The sequence below is a fragment of the Panthera leo genome, chromosome C2 (genome assembly GCF_018350215.1).
Source record: "Panthera leo isolate Ple1 chromosome C2, P.leo_Ple1_pat1.1, whole genome shotgun sequence".
NCBI classification, from domain to species: Eukaryota; Metazoa; Chordata; class Mammalia; order Carnivora; family Felidae; genus Panthera; species Panthera leo.
In genome coordinates, this window is record NC_056687.1 from 69,196,555 (window position 1) to 69,215,022 (window position 18,468).

At 42.6% G+C, this 18,468-nt stretch overlaps 1 long non-coding RNA gene across 1 annotated transcript; it reads left to right on the forward strand.

Moving 5' to 3' along the window:
* The first annotated feature begins 126 nt into the window (after nucleotides 1-126).
* On the forward strand, nucleotides 127-11,814 carry LOC122229388. Its single transcript, XR_006206973.1, has 3 exons — nucleotides 127-748; nucleotides 8,196-8,307; nucleotides 11,607-11,814. It is a non-coding gene; the product is annotated as an uncharacterized LOC122229388 (long non-coding RNA).
* The last annotated feature ends 6,654 nt before the right edge of the window (nucleotides 11,815-18,468 follow it).

The following is an 18,468-nucleotide window of genomic DNA, read 5'->3' on the forward strand; positions in this document are numbered from 1 at the left end:
CAACGCCGACGCCGCGCTGCGTTGCCTGGCAACCACGGGGGGGGAGGGGCCCTGGCGTGACGTCACAGAGCTGACCTCCCGCCGCCCTCCCGCCTCCCTCCCTCCTCCCTCCGGCGGCGCCCCGCCCCCGCGCCCGCCACCATCCAGCAGTCTGGGTGGCGGAAGTTCAGAACCTGCAGGGCCTGGAGAGTTGAGAACTGCTTAGGGTTAGCTTGTGGTGGGAGGACCAGATGGCTTGGCCGTTTAAGATTAGGGCTGGGGGCGTTAGGAAACCTAGAGGAATGTGTGGCAATTTACAGTGGGCTTTGTATATTAAAGAGCGGAAGTGGAGGAGCTTAAAATGATGTTTTACCTTGTGGAAAGTGGACAGGTGAAGCCCTTGGGAATAATAGTTGCGAGCACTTCTTGCAGTGCTTTTTTTGTGTGCCAAAACGATCCTTAAATGCATGACACATATTAATCCTTACAATCTCCCCACAAGGCAAGTACTGTTATTACCTCCCATTTCACAGGTGAGGAAACAGCACAGAGCGGTCAAGTAACTTGCCCAAGATCACAGAAAGTGATAGTTAGGATTTGAACCATGTTGCCTGGTTCCAGATTCCTCATTCTTAATCTCTATAATGCTAAAAGAGGGAGCCCTTGTTAGTATGGAAATGAGCAGAGCTCGAGATGCCTGAGGCAACAGGGAAAGAAGAAAAATATTCACCGTGTAGCATGGCATTAAAGTCTCACAGTAACTCTGAAGGTATGTACTTACCTTTGTTTTAGAAATAAGAAATAAGTTCAAAACTTTGAGTAACTGGCCTGTGGTCAAACAGCTGACGATAGGGACAAATTTGATTCCATGTCTTCTGATTTCAAATTTTTTTTTTTTTTAAGCTCCCAAGGAGACAAGAAAAGACCCATCTTTCTCTGCTTTACCTCTTGTCCCTTCACACTCGTTTTTAAAGATGTCCGTTGCATCATCCAGTCTTTTCAGTCCTTTTACATGGCTAGCGTGCGCTAGTCTAAATCATTGAGTTAGTTCATCCAGGGCCTTCAAAGCTTTCTCCAGTTGTGAGATGAAAGCCTGTTGTCTCTCCTTAAAGCAATTTCAAGCATCAGTGAGTAAGCGCGGGGGCTGGGTGTTTGGATTATGTATGCAGAAGGCTTCTCAGAACCTGCTGTCATCCATTTGTAAAGGGCCCAGTCTTTTGGCATTTGTCAAAGTTTTGCAGATCCCTCCATACCCTGAGTCCTGGATGATCTGAGGATGGCCACTTGCCCATGGGTGATTGGGGATCAAAGAAACCTGACGACTGCCTTCCTGAGCTCTCTGTGGAGGGGCCACCAGGAATTGACGCCTGCCCCTCAGGGTGTGCCTTAGGACGAGAGGGGGAGGCTTGAGGTTTGAGGACTTGCAGGAGAAAAAGGGTGCTACGGCCAATGGGGTCTGTTCTGTATGCACATGAGTGAAGAAGATGTGCTTGTCTCTTCCTGCTTTCATGTGGAGGATGTGATACAGAGAGGAATGACTAATATGATCCTCATGTCAAAGAAGGGGTGTTTCTGGTAAAGCAGTAGCCAGCTGGAGATGGAAGATGAAAAATGGGCTTTTAGTGTGCAGGTTCAGTGTAAGAAAGGAATTTCATGAGACGGACCAAGGTGGTCTGATGTCTGTCTGCAGAAGGTAGGTTGAGGGGCAGAGAAGAGGTCTTCCTTGATCTATCAGTCAATAAATACAACAGATTATAGTGAAGAGATATGACTTTACAAGGAAATGATAACTGCAAAATTCAGGGAACTTGTTTTCTTCTGAGAGGCAGAGGGCTCGAGAGGGGAGGAGCACACATATAGATGTGATTGGTGGTGGTCCAGCTGTTGGTGTGGATGGTGGTTTTGTGGGTGTTCGTTGTGTTTCAGAATTTACATATTCTCTTTTATATATGTCAGCTATTACATACAATCTAAGTAAACTCATCAAATGGGCCACACTATTTCTATTTTCTTGTGTAACGGAGAATTGACTATACACATTTTGTCATTATCCCTTTGCTCCCATCAACATACAGATATGCTCTAATTTCTCCCATCATAGTCCCGTGCAGCTCTGCCCCACTGCTCTACTCCTTTACTGCACAGCTCATTAAAAGAGTTGTCTGTACTTGCTGCCTCTAATTTCTCTCAATCCAGTCTCTCTTGATGCTAATTGAATTGGGCTTTCATCCTCATCACTCCATCAAAACTATTCTTGTCAAGATCCCAAATGACATGATGCTAAATTGAAGGTTCTTAGCCTCAACTAACCTGTCAGCAACATTTGACCCTGATGACCAGTCTCTCATCCTTGAAACTCTTGCCTTGGCTTCCAGAACATTACACTCTCTTGCTTTTTCTCCTTCTTTACTGCCTCTTCCTTCTCATCACTTTTGCTAGTTGCTGTGGACTCAAATGTTTTTGTCCCCCTCTCCCAAATTCTTTTTTTTTTAATGTTTATGTATTTTTGAGAGAAAGAGGGAGAAACAGAACGTGAGTGGGGGAGGGGCAGAGAGCGAGGGAGACACAGAATCCAAAGCAGACTCCAGGCTCTGAGCTGTCAGCACAGAGCCCCCTCTCCCAAATTCTTATGTTGGAGCCCTAAACCCCAGTGAGATGGTATTTGGTGGTAGGACCTTTGGGAGTTAATTAGGTTTAGATGAGGTCATTAGGGTGGAGTCCCTACGATGTGCTTAGTGTCCTTATGAGAGAGAGACCATTGCTTGCTCTCTGTGACATGTGAGGATACAGCAAGAAGGTGGCTATCTGCAAACCTTGATTGGGGCCTCCCAGGAACCACATCTGCCAGCACTTTGATCTTGGACTTCCAGCCTCTAGAACTGGGAGAAATAAATGTCTGTTGTTTTAAGTCTCCCCAGTCTGTGGTATTTTGTTATGGAAGCCTGGACTCAGACACTGGTTCTTTCTTTTCTCTGTGATACCTTAATGTCAGAGGCTCCCAGGATTTACCCTCATACTTCTTGATCCACATATACTCCCTTAATCTCAGCTGATCTCGTGTTTTAGATACTAAATTTATATCTCCAGTCCCAATGTTTCCCCAAACTCCACACTGGAATATCCCACTGTCTACATGATAGCACCAATGGGTGTCCAATAGGCTCCTCAAACTTAACATGTCCCAAACTGCACTCCTGATATCCTTTTCCAAACCCTTTCCCTTCCAACTCCTCTTCTGCTTTATTGTCACTCCACACTATACTTTTAGATTTTTGTTTTATTAACTGGCCTCTCTTCTTTCACTGGAGTGTATGGATTTTTGTTTTATTCACTGTGTGTTGCTGGGGCCTAGAACAGGGCTGCCCATGTAATGAGCACCATAAATGTTTGTTTGCTGAATAAAATTCTCCTTTTTTTCTTCTCCTTCCACCTTTCTTCCATATCCTTCCTGCTTTGAAGAGGCCCTCCTGAGAAGCGATACATCAGTGCCCATTCAGCTTCACTAGCTCAGTATCTGAAGAGCTAAAGTTATACTTGGCCAAGGAAGGGACAGATCTGGCACCAGGAGTAGGAATCCTGAGCAGACTTAGTTAGTGCCATGATGATCTCAGTTCAGAAAATAAGTTCTGCCTGTTCTGTGTGGCTTCTATTGTGTTTCCATTTCTCAGGTCTGAAGTTTGCCCTCTCATAGGAGGAGATGAGTTATGGCCCTATATGCTGTGGGCTGCTTGGGTCCTGGTGAAGCTGGGTCTGAGAAACAGCAAGGGTCACACCGTCTCAGCCTGCCCAGTCCCTGCATACTTGTGGGGCTCAGCTGTGGGTTGTGGTTGTCAGTCTCTTCATGGAGCCAACCCACCCTATGGACACAGTCTCTCTTCATATATGCCTTAGTTTTCTTTTGCTGCATAACAAATTACCACAAATGTAGTACCTAAAAACAACACAAATTTATGAACTCAATGTTTCCAGGACAGGACCCTCTGCTAAGGGTCTCATCAGGCTAAAATATAAGGGCTGGTTGGGGCTCTGAGCTTATATGAAGCTCAGGGTCGTTTTTCATGATCACTGATTATAGGCAGAATTCAATTCCTTGTTGTTACAGGACTGAAGTCCATATTTGCTTGCTCACTGTTGGCCAGGAATCACTCTCAGCTCCTAGAAGCCTCCGTCTGGTCCCAGTGATGTGGTCTTTTCACGGCAGTTCACAACATGGCTGCTTTCTCTTTATCTGTTTTAAAGGCTCACCTGATTAGGTCAGGCTCACCCAGGACAATATCCTTTTTGAGGAACCCAAAGTCAACTAATTAGGGACCTTAATTACATCTGAAAATTCCTTTTTGCCCCATAATGTTAATCATGAATGTTAATCATCACCCTGTCACATCCACAGGTTCCATCCACAATCAAAGGGATGAGATTACACAAGGCATGTACAGCAGGGCCTGGAATCTTGGGGGGCATCTTAGAATTCTGCCTACCACAAATACATCTTTGTGAGAGGGAAAAAAAATCCCCCAAGAAGATCCACCATTTTTCTTCACTTAGAAGGACGGAGACAGACAAGCAGGCTACCTTTGTGGATCTGGATCCTCAGGTCTTCCTACTACATTTGTGTGCAACCTCTCCTTCAGAACTCTAGGGGGATGACACTTCCTATAACTGCTCCCTCCCTGATGAAGAGCTGTTTATTCCACATAAGTGAAAATGTCCACCTAACCAAAGTCTCCTTCTTTCAGGATTTGAGTGATTTTAAAAAATAGAGGACTGTTAACTACGTGTGCGTGGGGGGTGGACAAGGCTCCTCTCCTGCCTTGACACTTGTGGCTCCCGTGGCATCTTTGATTCTCTTCAGGACTGCTCCTAGCCCAGCGGCACCTTTGTATATATTATAAAAGGTAGTTTCTTGTGGTAGACATAGCCCCTGGGGCATATGGACTGGTGAGAGGGTCTGGGGCTGGGCTTCATGACTTCCCCCCTCAGAAAACTGTCTGGTTTTCTTGCCTCTGGCACTTTCTATTTCTATCTCACATTATTCTTCTAAATATGCACATCACCCTGCCCACCCACCCCCCGCGCCCCCCCCCCGCCAAAAAAAAAAAAAAAAAAAAAGAGTAAGAGAGAGAAAACTTCAGTGCTTGGCTTCTCTATCTTCCTCCGGGAGAACTTCTATCCATAGGAGGTTTAGAAGCCTGTCTCTCTGTGGATGACTCAAATTCACACCTCCAGTCCCAGTCTCCCTCCTCAAGTCAGTCTCTTATCTAAATATCCCAGGCTTCCTTCAAACAAATTCACAGAAGACACATCATCCTTCCCCAAGGCCAGCCCCACACATTTCTACCTCTTCAGTTAGAGATGTCATTCTCCCTGTTATCCAATCTACAAACTGAAATCACCCTCCACCACTCCCTCTACCCCTCCTCATTCAGCCTGCTTCCTCCTCCTTCATAGAGACTGCGACATTGGTCCTTGTCAGTGTCACCGTGCCACACTGGACTAAGCCCTTAGTGTCACCTGTCTGCACTGTATTTCAACAGTTATCTGCCTTCTTTGGTCTCTTTCCTTTCCTCTCCCAGTGGTTCTCAATTGGGGGCAATTTTGTGCCCTCCAAAAGATATCTGTCAATGTTTGAAGATACCTTCAGTTACCACTGCTAGGAGTGCATGCTGGCATCTAGTGGGTAGTGGCCAGGGATGTTGCTAAACACCCTACAGTACACAGAACAGTCCCCAAAAATAATCATCCATCCCCAGATGTCAATAGTGCTGAGATCAAGAAACCTTGCTTAGTGTCTTTTCCTCCAAGCTTCCTGAATGTTATAGCCTGACTTTTCTGTACAAAAAAAAAAAAAAAAAAAAAAAAAGCACTTTGTGTACATTACCTCCTGACAGGAAAAAAAAAAAAAATTCCTTACTTCTTATATATATATATGCTTGTCTTTCTCTGCCTCAGATGCCCTCCCCCTTCATTTTTTTAAATAAGTTTTTTAACATCTATTTATTTTTGAGAGAGAGACAGAGGGTGAGTTGGGGAGAGGCAGAGAGAGAGGGAGACACAGAATCCAAAGCAGGCTCCAGGCTCTGAGCCATCAGCACAGAGCCTAATGTGGAGCTTGAACCCACAGATGGTGAGATCATGACCTGAGCTGAAGTCAGACACTTAACCGACTGAGCCACCCAGGCGCCCCTATCCTCCTCCTTCATTTTTATGCCAAGAAATCTCGTCTTTCTCTTAAGGCTCGTAGCAAGGTGTCTAGCCCGGGTGCTGAGCTAGTCCATTTGTCCCTCTGGACGCACTCTCTGCTCTTCTCTCTCCTTATCTGTGCCCTAGGACTGTGTCTTCTGGCTCCCTTTCCCTCTAGTTTCTGGGTAGGCTTGGCTTATGGGAGGTATCAGCAGGGGATCGCAGGCTGGGTCTTTACTCCCCAATCCCAGCCTTAGTGTCCTGCCCCTCTACAGTCTCAGCTTGCGTGGGGCATCCCCTCTTCCATCGCACCAACTCTTGTGGGGCTCCAGTGACACCAACCTTGCCTTGCCTCAGCCCAAGAGTGGCGATGGCTCGCCACTGTTGCTAGTCCAGGAGTTCACCACTGTGATTAATTGTCTTAAGTCTCCCCACATCTCGGTCAGTATTTCCTTAGTTAAACTCTCTCTAGTTAAATCCTTTGAGTGTGCCATCTGCTTCCTGCTGGATCCTCAGGGCCTTGGCAGTCACTTGAGGATTCGCCTTTCTCTTGGTTCCCACACAGAACTTATAGTCGGGACTGCTCCCATGTCATTCATTGTATACACCACTTAAACATCTATTTCCCAAACACATTGCAAACTTCTGTGGGTGGAGGCTGTTTAATATATCATGTACAAGCCCTTGGCATAGAGCCATGCTCAATGAACATTTACCAAGGAAAATTGTGATAAAATGTATTGAAAAAAATCACCTGATTTCATGAACAAAGTGTTCTGAATTTAAATTACTTATTTTCTTTCGTACCATTGGTATTTGGGGGTGATTTGACCTCAACTTTTACAACATTTTAAAACCAACAGAGGCATGGGGTTTAAGACTTGAGAGTGGCTCTTCAGCTGCCTTCCTTCTTGGTTCCTGGTGGCATTCTGTGTGTTTGTGGCTGCTGAATAAGGGACTTGGAGTAAAATCGGGGCTTTCTGTATTGGCTCCCTCCCTTGAAACCAACATTCTCTCCCTTCAGATCTCTTTGATGTGCTCATTCTATTGCTGGTCTGCAGGGACCAAATGTTCTACTTGCTCCCTGAGCCTAAGACTTGGCGCTGCATTGTGCCCAAACATGTGCTTCATAAATGCCTTTTTGTCCCACAATTCACTTCGAGTTTTTATTTAAATATTTAATGATGCAAAAATTGGTGTAAGTGCCTCCTTAGGGAATCTTGGGAAAGTACAGGGATGTAATCAAATGGTTTGCAAATTGTACTTACTTATTTATAACTCTAATTTGAAAAGAAGGACCAGGCTTATTAAAGAGGATGTTCGCATTTCACAGACACCTTACCCTAAGGAATGAGGGATAATCATTCTTAAGAAAAAGGGGAAATGCCAAGTCATTTCTTAGAGTTATTGCTTCTTATCTTTCCTGTGTTGTAATGGTTGTTTGTGTGGGCAATTAAAAAAGCTATTTCTTCTTCTGTCTGCTAAATAGATCTTCATCTGCCTAATTCTGCTGTGGGGTTTCAGTTTGACCGAATGGTTAGTTATTTTCATGCCAAAAATCCACACCCAAGTTCTGTTTCTTTTGTACCAGAAAGATGACAAAGATGAATAGAGAGGAGTGGTAGGCATGCTTGTCCACAGTCCACCTTTATTTCATGGAAGGGCTTGGAAAATATGGGGCTGATATGGGCTGAGCAGGGGCATATTATGACTTTCATAGGCCTTAGGCACTTTTGCCTTCATGGGCAAAAAATATGAAAGCTTATATTGTACAACCATGTTGGCAAATATAAGATAAGGACAAATATGTTATCTATTAAAACGTCGTGGACGTATAAAAGCACTATGGTCCCTAGGTACTGTGTCTCTTATGCCTAATGAATGTTAGCCCTATAAATGGGCCATGGGAAAAGAAGGTAGCTTGACTCCCCTTTTTCAAGAACTAAAGATACCTAGATGCCAGTCTGTTCTCAACAGTGCCTAAATCGGGAGATTTTGATCACAAATAAGGTGAATGAATCATCTTCCTTTGACAGGCATGGGGTCTTTGGAGGGGTGAGGAGAGGTGAATCATGCAGCTCAGCCACCTCCCAGATATGGGCTGGTTATCTCTTCATCTTGTCCAAGGACGGTGTGACATCTACAAAGGTTAGAGATGGTGTTAACAGTCTCTACTACGGAGGGTCCAGGGTGACTGTCCCATTTCACAGATGGAGAGCCTAAGGCATGATAAGATGAGCTTGAGTGGCCTCTTCACTGTAGCTGATTCAGATTCCAATGCCTTGCTGCTTTCTTGGCAGCCAAAAGAGGAAACACTTAAAATAATTTTTTTCTGACTATAAGAGTCATACTGGTTTATTAAGAAATTTGGCAAATAAAAGAAATCAAGAGAAGATTAAAAAACCAAACTCTTTTAATCCTACCTCTTAGACCAACTACTGCCCACTGCCCCATGAAATTGTATAAATAGGTGAACCAAACCCTTGGGATAGGACTACTCAAGTTGCCAGGAGCCAACCCAGCAGTGCTGGTCATTGCTGCCAATTCTGCCTGGTGTCACCCTCAATTGTAAGATGGCTAGATTTTACTGCACCCCTTACCGCCCGCCCCCAAGGCTTATAAGCTACAATGTTAACTAAAGGAGATAGATTATAAAATTTATATATAATATGATCTCAATAATATAGGACCATGCATAAAAAATTGAGCAAGTCAATATAATTATGTCAACAGAGGGACTAGTCCATAGAGGCTCCTGTATGGGTGAGGAACAGCTTTCTGGGGGGATGGCAGCTTTTTAGCACCACATACACTCACCTCACAGGCAATTTCCTGTGCATGGGAAATTTCCTGTGCAATTTTCAAGCAGTTTCCTATGAATAACATTGCTGCCATTTCTACTCCCAGAAGAGTTCACTAGGGACAGTGACACCTCCATGCATAAACCCCAAACTTTTAGAGGTAGCTGTCCTCCCTGATGTCCTTTTCCCTGTGCCCATCCATGAAGCAGCAGTTTCAGCAGGCTCCCATTTGTATTCCAAGGCTGGCGATGGGGTTTCCTAGCTATCCTCTTGGGAACATGAATCTATTCTGTACATAAAAGCAAGGATGCAATTAAAGCTATGCATCAGAGAGCAATCAAGGGAACTAACAACTTCGCATTACTGTGAAAAGGATGCCATTGAGTGAGGACAGTTTCTGCGACAGCTTCTCTTACCACAAATGCAGAAGAACGGCTCCTGGTGCCTCTGCAGACCCTCAGAGGCAAAGCCTTCCCAGCAGGCAGGAATCTGGCTCATCCCAGAGAGATGGGGACCTGCAGGCAAAATATTTTGTCTTTCTTGTTGGTCTGGTCCAGTGTCTTATGTTTCCCTTAGTTCTAACCTAGATCCTGCCTGCTGAGCTTTCATCCTGTGTCTGTTTTCCTTGATGAAGACAGAGAACATTGGCCTGTGTGTCCCCATCTGATAATCTTCTAAAGCTTGATGGTGGATTTCCTCTAAAGTGTCTATATCAAGCCCAGAATGTTAGAATGTCATGCTAAGAAACTAAGCTGAAATGATATATCTGATAATTTAATTAAAATATTTGAGTAGCTACTATGTGCCAAACAGAAAAGAAATAGGCAGGGGGACACAGATTGAACCAGAGGTCATTAGCATGTGCTACCTTGGATGCTGTGTTCAAAGGCCCCAAATCTTCTTTAGGTTTTTGAAGTGAGCTTTGAAGGCAGATAGATTTGGGGTGAATCCACTTACTCTTTCTAGGGCAAGCTGCTTACCTACCTGAGTCTCAGTTTTGTTACCTACAAATGGAGATCAAAATCTTATTTCAGAGATTGTAGAATAAATGAAATAATTTAAGCAAAGCACCATTCCTAATAGTGGAAGACACCTTGTAAATGTTGCTCCTTCCTTTAGGTTTTATAATGATTCAGTGATGGGGACATCAGAGACGTTGGGTGTAATAAGAAACTGTTTTTTTTTTTAATGTGAATTTTTATATGTAATGTTGACTTTGCAGATCAGCTATAATTCTAAATTGGCTTCCCACAAACTCAGTTATGACCTGTTATTAACATGCCAACATTTATTCACCCAACAAATATTTCTTAAGTATCTTTTATGGTGTAGCCAATGTATGTTAGGGAATAGCACCTACCTTTAATATAAGCTTGGTCTAGACATAATCAGGAAGGGAAATCTGCCAGGAATAAAATCCTATATGGAAGGAGTTTCCAGGACAGCGGAAGATGGGCTCAGAGAAACACAGCTGCCATCAGAGACATTTCTCAAATGCTGGCAAAAAAACTCCTAACCAATGCCTGACTGTAGAAGAATCCTGGGAGCCTGGACTTGTCTCTTATTCTTGAATTGCATTTATTCTGGGAACCAAGCAGAGTGCTGTGTCAATCTGCTAAGAGGGAGGCAGAATTATAAATAGGATATGTGCTGGAAATAGGAAATAAGATGAAAGATGGCATTTGGGGCTTTCACGGCTCATCCCCCCACTCCCTTAAGCAGAGGGAGAAAAGCCATCCAGTTCTGCTGGGGGCAAAAAATTCAGGAGCCATCCTTCCAAGAGAAGTGGAAGGGAGAAGAGGAAGTGGAAAGTATGGTGGTGAAAGCAGGGATGGGGAAGAACCCAGTGAGGTGCCAGCAGAGGGTTGGGAAGGTGAGCTGGCCCCCCAGGCAGATGAGATGACATCAAAGAGAAAAACTCAGTGCTAAAACAGAGTGTGAAGATTTTACCCAGCTGGACAGAAACCTGAAATAGCAAGATAGTAATCACACATGGCCAGAGAGAGGGATTAGGTAGGAAAAGAATTAAAAAGCTTAAGCCATAAAGATGGAATTAGGTGGCAAGGTGAATATGACTGTGGGAAAGAAGACCAGGCCTGATCAGTAGCATTCCAAGGTAGCTCCATTTACCCTTCTCCCTCAGCTCTTAAGCTGGATTTCTTCAAAGGCATTAGTGAATCTATAATCCGAGTGGGGAAAGGGTATCCCAGCTATGGTTAAGGGAGACTGGAGTAGAAAAAAGTCTTGGAATTGGAGGCAGTTCTAGTCTTGCTGTTGCCATCAACCAGACATATGGCCTCAAACAATTTACCTGACCTCTGTGAGCTGGGTTTGAATATAGACTCTGCTATGAACTGTTTGATCTTGAATGATTTTCCTCTCTTATAAACTTCCTTTTCTTTTTCCATATAGTGATATATAGTAGATTGTGTCTTAAAGCTGCTGCCATGTATAAAATTGGATGAATACTTAGGGTGGGAGAGAATAGTAACCCTTAATCTATTCTATAATAGGGAACAGCTCTCAAAGACAACATCCAGCTTAGGTGCTAGAAGAATGGATAGCCTTAAGTCCTATTATAGCCAGGGTGTGCCCCCTTTTGATATTACAGACAGTCATGCCTTTTACCATCTTTCTCTTGCACAGATGCCAAGTCTGGATCTGTGCTGCTTGAATCAGGGAGGCCCAGCAATGTTAGACCATACAAGAGAGTTTCTAGCAACTATCCATCCAAGATAAGGTGAGAAGGACGTCTATAGATAACACGAAATGGAGGGTCCTCACAGAGCCATTGAGGGAAACAGTAAAGAAGCACTCTGCCAAGAAGATGAGACATACCTAGTTGTCTTGCAAATAGAAGGTATGGAACTGTAGGTATGGTTCTGTTTCATTGCCCTAAGTGATCTCTTTCTGAGGTCAAAACAAGGATTTGGAGAAGTCATAGGTCAGAGTATACTCAAGTACATTAATATTCAGAAGGGTACTATGAAGTGGTTTTGCCCAAACTCATTAATCAAGAACGGCCACGTGTATATATAGAAACTTGCCTCCTTTAACCTTACAAATTACATTAACAATTCACTTGATAATATGACACACATAATGTGTCCTCCCATTGGTCCATGTGCTCTATTAAGGTTTCATGGGCCCTATAAAGATTATCTACATTATCTATAGGGATTCTCTTGCTTCTGCTCTGCCCTCCTGCCCATCTCACCCCTTCAGTCCCCGAAGGACCTAGTATATAAATCAAATCCTCATTAGAGAGATAAGGTTGAATCTTATCAGCCATTTATTACCTTGTCTGGTAGGGGAATCCTCAAGTAGTTCAAACCTTACAAATTTTCAATAATAGGTATCAGTTTGGGGACTGGCTCTCTCGGTCACTGCCAGGGGACATAAGCCTTGTATGTTGGCCTACAAATCCTGGCCTAGGAGACAGGAGACTCATTATTATATTAAAGATTGTAAAATGTACCCCCCCCCCATCGGGATGAATGTGAATTTGGGTCAGAAACCATCCTTGTGGGAAACCATTATCAGTAGGCAGAGTGTCCCCTCTGCTACAGGTGTTTGATCATAGTGACAAAGTGTGGTGTTATGGTTAACATGTTGAGTACCATTACCTCTTGGGAGGCAAACCTTCATAAGGATGAAGGTAGAGTCAGACTGAATATTGTTTGGGATTAGAACTTCTTTTGAGTTAGGGTCTTGTTCCTCCACCTGCTATCCTGGATGGGCAGTGTCAGCATGGCCTGGGGGCTTGTCAGAGAAGCAGAATCTCGGGCCTCATGCCAGGCCTACTGGATCAAAATTGCAAGTGACAAGATTCCCAGGTAATTTGTATGCCCATTAAAGTTTAAGAGCTGGGTTAGGGTGCTCCTTTAAAACAAATATAAATGTCTCTTCTAGAAGGTTACTACTGGCCAGTCATTTAATGTAATGAGGACAGTTTAATCAGATTACTTCTCATTTATTCCTTAGCTAAAATAAGCCAGGGTGGGAATTTTGTTTGAAAGAGAAGGAAAAACTACCAAACTCCCAATCCCTAACCCCTACTGTAATCTTAGCTCTCACCACAGAGATCTGGCACATAGTAGGACTCAGGAGATTTTATTTGGCCGAATAACTGATTCACAAGAAGAAAGAATATGTGGTTTTGTGGTTTCACTGTTTGCCATATGTAGTAGGCAGAATACTGGATCTCAAAATGTCAATGTCCTAATCCCTCAAACCTGTGAATCTGTTATCTTATGTGCCAAGGGGGATTAATCAGCTGATCTTAAGATAGGAAGATTATCCTGGATTACCCAGGTAAACCCCATGTAATTACAATGTTCTGAAAAGTGGAAGAGGGAGACCGGAGAGAAGGTCAGAGTCAGGGAAGGAATGTGAGAAGACTTGCCTTTGGTGGCTTTGAAGACAGAGGAAGGGAGCCATGAGTCAAGGGATGTGGGCGATCTCTAGAAGCAGGAAAAAGCAAGGAAGCAGATTCTTCCATGGAGCCTCCAGAAAGGAAGGCAATCCTTCTGACACTTTGTTTTTTGCCCAGCGACACCTGTGTTGGATTATTGGACTTCTTACCATCAGGGAACTGTCTGACACTGAGTTTATGTTGTTTTAAGCCACTAAATTTGTGGTACTTTGTAGCATCAATAGGAAAGTGATACACTACACTAGAAAAGTTTGTTCATTTTGAATATGAAAACAAACACAGAAGCAGCATGTGTATGTGTGTGTATATATGTATATGTGTGTGTATTTGTGTGTGTATGTTTGTGTATTTGTGTATGTGTGTATATGTGTAATGTGTATGTGTATATATGTGTCTATGTGTATGTGTTTGTATGTATGTACCAATCATCTGTCTATGTCTAACTTTTTTCTTTTTTAATTTTTTTAAGTTTATTTATTTATTTTTAGAGAGAGAGAGAAAGTTGGGGATGGGCAGAGAGAGGAGAGAGAATCCCAAGTAGGCTCCCACTGTCAGTGCAGAACCTGATACTGGGCTCAATATCATGAACAATGAGATCATGGCCTGAGCTGAAATCAAGAATCAGTCACTTAACCAACTGAACCACCCAGGTGCCCCCTAATTTTCTTCTTTCTTATATACTTTGGAAGTCAGATGCACATGCTTGCATTAATCCTCTTCTCATTTCACAGAATATCATCATCTATCCATGGAAGGGTTCTCTCTTTTCATAAGAAAATGTTTATTTTATTGTTTTTTTCCCCTTCATCCACCATTCCTAATCCCATGCCCTCCTCCCATAGGCATCCACTTGAATATATTTAATATAGTCTTTCCAATCCATCTGACAGATGTTTATTTAGCTATAAGAGCACACTTACAAAAATACACAAGGCTGTTTTATGTGGGTGTGTAATATATAAATAGAATTGTTCTATAAATCTCATTCTGTCTTTACTTTTTTTCTCACTGTTCTTGAGATCAATCCAGATTGCTATATGGAAATCTAGTTCATTATCCTGGTGTGTACATATTGTACATTTTACTTGTACATTTCTTAAAGATGGACACCTAGGTTACCCCCAACAGTGTGACAGTAAACTTCCTTAGATACATCTTCTTGTGTTCCTAGGAAGAATTTCCCTAGGTGGGTATCCATAGGTCAGCTTGCTGGATTTTAGGGTACTTGATTGCCCTTCAGAATCTGCACTAGCAGTGAGTGAAGGTCTGGTTTCCCCCATGTCCTTGCCAATGCTTGGTAATCTCTAACCCAAAAAGCACAAATAGCTGTGGGCAAAAACTAGCTGCGAAAGGAAGTATAGATGATTTGGTGGAAATCATGCTGTGAATGCACAATGGGCAGGGATAAATTAGAAAATAATTCTTGGAAGAGGAGAGTCTTGCAAGAAGTGACATGTGGCTAGGAAGGGGAAAGCCTTTCAGGCAGAGAGGATGTGTTCAGGGCACACAGGGCTCGGACTGATCACCAGTGAGTGGTCCTTAAGGTCAGAGGAGATCTCCCTTCTTCTGAACGGTCAGTCCACTCTGTTTGCAGACTCCTACTCACCTTCCCACCCAAGGAAACAGGTCTTCTCTGAACTTCCCTGAGGATATGAGGGCTCTCAGGTTCTAACTCCCTCTCTTTAACTCTTCTCTTTGTCACTTTGTAAATTTATACAGTTTGACAAAATGTATAAAATTGATGCGTTTTAACAGATACGTAGCCCTGGGACATCACCAGCACAATCAACATATAGAACATTTCCATCATCTCCCAAACCTTTCTTGTACATGTTTGCAGTCCACCTTTCCCTCTGCCCCTAGCCCCATGGATCCACTGATCTGCCTTTTGTTACTATAGGGAAGTTTGCATTTTCCAGAATTCTGTGTAAATTGGATTTTACAGTAAGTACTCTTTTGTGTCTGGCTTTCCCCCCCCCCCCACTGAGTATAATTATTTTGAGATTCATTCATCTTAGTGGCATATCAATAATTTGTTTTTTGTTTTTTGTTGTTTTTTTTTTTTTTTTTTTTTGCTGAATGGTATTCCCTCATGTGAATGTATGACATTTTCTTTATTCACTTGTTGAGAAATATTTAAACTATTTTCTATTTGGGGCTGTGATGATTAAAGCTGCTGTGAATATTCATGTATAAACTTTTGTGTTTGTTTTAACTCTTTGGGATAAATAGGAGTTCATTGGCTGGATCAAATGACAGGTATATGTTTCACATTTTAAAAACCGACACTCTCTTTTTCAAAGGGGTTGTACAATTTTCACTCTTAACAGCACTGTAGGAGAGTTCCAGCTGGTCCACATTCTTGCCAACAGTTTATATGGTCAGTCTTTTTAAATTTTTACCATTTGAATGGTATTTCATTGTGGTTTTAACTAGTACAATGACCAGTGCACAATACCAAGTAATGATGTTAAGGATTTCTTTGGTTCTTGTTGGCCATTCATATATCTTCCTTGGTGAACTGTCACTTTGAGTTTTTGCCCCTAGTAAAATTGTTTTGTTTGTATTTTTATTACTGAGTTGTAAGAGTTCTTTATTTATTCTGGATATAAGTCCTTTGGCAGATTTTTGTATTGCAAATAATTTCTCCCATTCTGTGGCATAACTTTTCATTTTTTTTTTTTAACAATGTCTTTCAAAGAGCAACATTTAAAAATTTTGGTTACAGAGCTCCTGGGTGTCTCAGTTGGTTAATTGTCTGACCTCGGCTCAGGCCATGATCTTGTACTCTGTGAGTTCGAGCCCCGCATTGGGCTCTGTGCCAGCAGCTGAGAGCTCAGAGCCTAGGGCCTGCTTAGGATTCTGTGTCTCTCTCTCTTCTACCCCTCCCTGACTTGTGTGCTCTCTCTCTCGCACGTGCACTCTCTCAAAAATAGACATTAAAAATGTTTTTTGGAATAAACTCAAAATGGTTGAAGGACCTAAATGTGAGACAGGAAACCATCAAAATCCTAGAGGAGAAAGCAGGAAAAAACTTCTCTGACTTCAGCCACAGCAATTTCTTACTTGAAATTTCCAAAGGCAAGGGAATTAAAAGCAAAATTGAACTATTGGGACCTCATCAAGATAAAAAGCTTCTGCACTGCAAAGGAAATAATCAACAAAACTGAAAGGCAACCGATGGAATGGGAAAATATATTTGCAAATGACATATTGGATAAAGGGCTAGTATCCAAAATCTATAAAGAACTCACCAAACTCCACACCTGAAAAACAAATAACCCGATGAAGAAATGGGCAGAAGACATGAATAGACACTTTTCTAAAGAAGACATCCAGATGGCCAACAGGCATATTAAAAGATGCTCAATGTCACTCCTCATCGGGGAAATACAAATCAAAACCATACTGAGATACCACCTCATGCCAGTCAGAGTGGCTAAAATGAACAAATCAGGAGACCATAGATGCTGGCGAGGATGTGGAGAAATGGGTGGGAATGCAAACTGGTGCCACCGCTCTGGAAAACAGTGTGGAGGTTCCTCAAAAAATTAAAAATCGATCTACCCTATGACCCAGCAATAGCACTGCTAGGAATTTACCCAAGGGATACAGGAGTGCTGATGCATAGGGGCAACTTGTACCCCAATGTTTATAGCAGCACTTTCGACAAGAGCCAAATTATGGAAAGAGCCTAAATGTCCATCAACTGACGAATGGATAAAGAAGATGTGGTTTATATATACAATGGAATACTACTTGGCAATGAGAAAGAATGAAATCTGGCCATTTGTAGCAATGTGGATGGAACTGAAGAGTATTATGCTAAGCGGGGCGCCTGGGTGGCGCAGTTGGTTAAGCGTCCGACTTCAGCCAGGTCACGATCTCGCGGTCCATGAGTTCGAGCCCCGCGTCGGGCTCTGGGCTGATGGCTCGGAGCCTGGAGCCTGTTTCCGATTCTGTGTCTCCCTCTCTCTCTGCCCCTCCCCCGTTCATGCTCTGTCTCTCTCTGTCCCAAAAATAAATAAAAAACGTTGAAAAAAAAATTAAAAAAAAAAAAGAGTATTATGCTAAGTGAAATAAGTCAGGCAGAGAAAGACAGATACTATATGTTTTCACTCATATCTGGATCCTGAGAAACTCAACAGAAGACCAGGGGGGAGGAGTAGGGGGGAAAAAAAAGTTACAGAGAGGGAAGGAGGCAAACCGTAAGAGACTCTTAAATACTAAGAATAAACTGAGGGTTGATGGGGGGAGGGGAAAGTGGGTGATGGGCACTGAGGAAGGCACCTGTTGGGATGAGCACTGAGTGTTGTATGGAAGCCAATTTGACAATAAATTTCATATAAAAAAAGAACATTACAACAGGGTAAAAATAAATAAACATTTAAAAAATGTTTTTTGGTTAGATAAAATTTATCAACTCACTTTTCTATTGTTCATGTTTTTTGTATACTAAGACATCTTTGCCTACCCTAAGGTTGCAAAAATTTTTCTCTTATGTTTCATTCTAGAAATTGTGTTTTAGATTTTATACCACTTGTGCATAAACTTAACTTCCTCCTTTGATCTCTGAGATCCTTGGATCCATTAGGTTTTCCTAGAAGGGCCAGTATCTCTTTTTATCTATAATGGGAATAAACTTTAAGACCTAGCTGAAGTCTCATAAATACATCATCATCCATTTGGGCTCACAGGTATAACAAAAGATAGAAGAAAAATTTTAGTTTCCAGTGAGTGGTTCTCTCACTTAAGTACCACACATGTAGAATATGACTAGTTGTCTGTTATGGAACCCAAAGGAGATTCATATCTCCCCAAAGAAAAGTGAGCAGGTATGACAGGGGCTGATTTAGCTAAAGGAAGAGGGAAGGTGTTTTTGTTCAAGTACCTGGGGGGAAAGGGGGGAATCAGGAGGGAGCATAGTGTCTCTCCTGGGTATTTATGATGAGCCATGTTCTAGCAACTCAAGAAGTATCTGATGAATATGATCTCACAATTGATGTTGTGAGCAGAGGAACATAAATATAGGTGCTACAGTGGTACCAATGGGGGAAAGTGTTCTATGCAGTT